Source organism: Peromyscus maniculatus, chromosome 8 (genome assembly GCF_049852395.1).
Source record: "Peromyscus maniculatus bairdii isolate BWxNUB_F1_BW_parent chromosome 8, HU_Pman_BW_mat_3.1, whole genome shotgun sequence".
In the NCBI taxonomy this organism is placed as follows: Eukaryota; Metazoa; Chordata; class Mammalia; order Rodentia; family Cricetidae; genus Peromyscus; species Peromyscus maniculatus.
The window spans coordinates 25,981,896-25,986,968 of record NC_134859.1 but is presented as its reverse complement, the minus strand read 5'-3'; positions in this window follow the sequence as shown (position 1 = coordinate 25,986,968).

Here is a 5,073-nt window from a genome sequence, read left to right as displayed (position 1 = left end):
CAGAAGCAAGCCTGGCGGTGGTGGCGCATGCCATTAATCCCAGCACTCGGGAGGCAGAGCCAGGTGGATCTCTGTGAGTTCGAGGCCAGCCTGGACTACCAAGTGAGTCCCAGGAAAGGCGCAAAGCTACACAGAGAAACCCTGTCTCGAAAAACCAAAAAAAAAAAAAAAAAAAAAAGAAAGAAAGAAAAGAAATAAAAGAGTAGAAGCCATGCACCAGGTGCATAAAGGCAGCCATTTCGAAGCAGGAAAACAATTCCCAGAGGGGTGAGACTCAGCCTCCTCACTGCTACATGGTGAGGATTGATATGAGGTGGATCCAAAGAAGTAAACAGAAGTTACCCTGCAAACCTCTCCAAAACTTACCCTCTGTAATATAAAAAAGAGATTATTTTTGTTTGCACTATCTGGCCATTATACATTTTTGAAGAAAATAAGATATTTGGCCTTTTCAATTTTACTGTTATTGTGTCAAAATCAGGCCCTTAAAAAGTATTTCATGATTATACTCTCTTCAAAACTCCACAAGGAAATAAAAAAGGGGATTGCCAAGGATCTCAGAGTAATAACACTTTAAAAGTTTGATACAGATAGGCAGGCAAAGGTGAGGCCCCCATTTGCACAATAAATCTCTAAAGTTTAAAAAAACAAACAAACAAAAAATGCTGGAGTTCTGTAGTTAAGAGTACTGACTGCTCTTGCAGAATCCCCCTGGGTTACATTCCCAGCATTCCTATGGCTGCTCAGAACCATCTGTAACTCCAGTTCCAGGGTATCTGATGTCCTCTTCTGGCCTCACTGGGCACCAAGCACCCAATGCACGGACACATATGCACACAAAATGCCATACCTATAAAATAAAAATAAAGAAATGTAGCATGAATTTTAAAAGGTCTTATTAATAAAAAACAAACCTGGAGATGGGTATGAGGTGAGCACTGAAAGATTAGAAAAGCAGAACAAGTCACAGTCACCTCACCTCGCCTCGCCAATTCCTCACCTGATCATGTTTCCTCAGACTGGAAGCTTCTGAGTCCTCATCCAGAATGAATCTCAGCTGAACTGCTGCTAAAAGCCTAAAAGCTTAACCAGCCTAGTTCCTGGTCTTCACACCTTGTATACCTTTCTGCCTCCTGCCATTACTTCCTGGGATTAAAGGTTCATTTCCTGGGATTACAGGCATGAGTCACCATGCCTGGCTGTTTCCAGTGTGGCCTTGAACTCACAGAGATCTGGATGGATTTCTGCCTCCCAAGTAACAGGATTAAAGGTGTGAGTGCCACCATTTTCTGGCCTCTGTATCTAGTGGCTGTTCTGTTCTCTGACCCCAGATAAGTTTATTAAAGTGCACAATATTTTGGGGAACACAATATCACCACAAAGAAATCTTTAAGAAAAAATATTGTATTAGAGGTCCATATGTTTTATTTTGAGTTATCTGTTCAACATGAAAAAGCTTCCAATTGGCTGCATAAAGGTCAAGTAAATGTCTTTAATGTGGGTTAATCGCTACAGTGCTCTGGCTAGTCCCACAGCAAGGCAGCCAAGTCAGTCAGAGGTTTGCAGGCCAAGACAGCCTTAAGCTGTTTTATCCAAGAATGGACCTTTTGAGCCAACTTTTCTCATCTGTTATCACAAGGCTTAAGAAAGACAGAGCTTCTGAGTTATTGCGAGCCCAGGAGCACAATTCTATATGAGTTCAAGGATAAAAATAACAAAGGCAAATTCCTATTTTCACAAATGCAATGATTACAATTACATTTTAACTGGCACAACTTAACTTAAAGTGACAACAGCTGAATCATTTGAAGTGAACAGCTTGTTCTGTGTCTTTAATATTTTCAGAGTGAGGCTGACAGGATAAATGTAAACCATATAGAATATATACAATATGCATAGGAACCGACACTTTCTTACAAGGCTATAAACTTCTTAAAGGTAAGGCTGCAGAGTTTACCTATCAATCATTATTTCCTACAACAGTAATTGATATTCTAATATATGATCATATATATATATATATATGTATATATATATATATATATATATATATATATATATATATATATATATATATGTATTTATCACCAAAACCTTCCAAGGCACATGTTCACAAACTTTTCTCAGAAAATGTATTAATGTTTATTAAAAGAACCAAAATCATGCAATGTTAAATTAAGAACATCATCAAAGACAGTATCTGCTGGAAACCATAATGAAATTTCAGAAGATGTATTAAATTTTTATTCATCGATTGTCTATCACTGGCAGTCAGCTGACTCAGTTAGTTTTGGGGATACACACACACAAACACACACATTTCCTTAAATGAGATATTTCAAGACAGAATTAGTCCACGAGGGTCAAAGCTAAAAATACTATTTTTGATAAGACAGCCATTATTTATAACTCCGTTAATTGATTTCTTTCAAATGTCACAAAAAACAATTTTGAGAAGTTTTTGCTAATTCTCTATTTTGTGTCCTTATACCAATCAGCATCAAATAAAAGGATGATGAAGTTATTGATGTTTGCATGTTCTATGCATGTTTCTGAATACAAAAGCATAACATTGCACAATATATTGGAAAATTTTTAAGAAGATTACTCAAGATAAATTTTATATACTCAGCATGTTTCAGTCCTCTAAAAGAATAAATATGCCCACAAAAATAGTTACAAGGGACAGTACATTTCTTTTTAATAATCCAAATCATGAGCAATTTTCAAATGCCTACTATTTTTGCACAAAATATTTTAAAATATTTAACACTGGTGCATACCATTAATTCCAGCACTTGGGAGGCAGAGGCAGACAGATATCTATGAACTGAGGCCTAGACTGATCTGAATATTGAGTTCCAAGCCAGTAAAGGCCACATAGTGAGACTTTGTTTCAAAATAAGTAAATAAATAAATAAATAAAATGTGGCATATTGTCATGGTAACATTCTAAAACACAGAATCCTATGAATAATTCAGAGTACTATGAGTAATGATGTGGGTGGATATGTCACTGTTAATGTACAGCAAGATGTCAAGCAACGTTTAAAATGTTTATTTGTATTTGTGTGTGTATATATGTAAATGTAGAATGTGTGTTCATGGAGGCACTTTCATTAATACATTTTTCTATACCAATCTTAGAAATACAAATTTATTAAATATATGTATATTTATTTGTTTTTCATATATAGGACATAAGGCATACTATAAAAGATCTTACAGTAAATCAAGTAATTTTATTATACTTTCTTTTTGCAACTAACCATCATTGTGGTTATGGAAAAAAGAAAGTGTGTTTTCCTAGAAATTTCTCATGAGAGCTTTGAGTTGTATTAATTCTGGTTTTACCTCTCATATCTTGAAATTTGTAAGTTATTTAAGGACTTTCACATCAGGTACTGATACTATCACAAAGAGAGAGAGAAGCAAAATACATTCAGTTATTTGAACACAAAAACAACATCCTGCTATATTAATTTTTACTTGTAACTGTTGATATTACATTCACTGGGTACGCACAAGTTTTAATTGTAAGTAAAAATAACCAAAATATTGATGTGTTAACTAGAAAAGTATAATGTTTATCAATTAAATAACCTTAATATCATGAAAAAATGTACCTCTAGTACAGCCCTCTTAGATTGTGTATTTTATTTTTTTGTTTGAGAAAATTATTTGTCCTCACAAATGAGGAATCTTTCAATGCTATGTATGGTCAACAACGGCAGGAACATTTTGCCAATTCAGAATTAGGCATGTAAAAATCGATTGTCCTTGTGATTGGTGGTAAGAATCTGTAGACTCTATCCAGAGTTTCAAGACCTAGTGGCTTGACTCTGCTGATCAGAATCTCATCTCTTCTAGGTGTGGCTGATCTTAGCTGTCAGTTGCAGTTCTCAAAGAAACTTGCTCAAAAAAATTATCAAAGCTTTAGCAATTCATGTGAAAATGAGCTATTAATTGTCTCCCATGTTCAAAGTCCTAGGAGCAATTGCCAAGTTTTAAGAGCCTTACCATATCTCTTCCCAAATAAATTTGGGGTGAATTAATGAGTGCATTTTAAATCAGAAAGTCATGGATGGTCAGACCTAAAAGTAGACTGAGTAGGTCATATTTAGGAATATATATGTATATATATATATACATATATATATATATATATATATATATATATATATATATATATATATATATATATATATATATGTAAATATAGAAAGAGAGAGAGGGTGGGGTGGGGTGGGTAGAGAGAAATAGATACATATATGCATGCATGTGACTATTAATGAAAAAAGTGGCTATCAATTGGAAAGAGACCAAAGAAAGTTAGATGGGAGAATATAGAGAAAGGAACGAGAAGGGAAAATTGTGTAATTGTTATAATATCAATAATAAAAGACATTAAAAATGAAGATAATTCAAGATTTTCTAGGTAGATGGATGATTAAATAAAAGAATGTTAACAACACTTACACTGATTGGAATGTTACAGATTTTTTTCCTTATTTTATTTTATTTTACAATATAATTTAATTCTACATATAAGCCATGGATTCCCTTGTTCTCCCCCTCCCACACCCACTCCGCCTCCCCCCTCCCCAGGCCACCCCCCATTCCCATCTCTTCCAGGGCAAAGACTCCCCCGAAGATTGAGTTCAACCGGGTAGATACAGTCCAGGCAGGTCCAGGCCCCTCCTCCCAGGCTGAGCCAAGCATCCCTGCATAAGCCCCAGTTTTGAAACAGCCAACTCATGCACTGAGCACAGGACCCAGTCCCACTGCCTGGATGCCTCCCAAACAGATCAAGCCAATCAACTGTTCCACTGATTCAGAGGGCCTGATCCAGTTGGGGGCCCTTCAGCCATTGGTTCATAGTTTATGTGTTTCCATTCGTTTGCCTATTTGTCGCTGTGCTTTATCCAACCTTGGTCTCAACAATTATTGCTCATACAAACCCTCCTCTTTCTCGCCAATTGGACTTCCGGAGCTCCACCCAAGGCCTGGCCATGGATCTCTGCATCTGGTTCCCTCCGTCATTAGATGGGGTTTCTAGCACAACAATTAGGG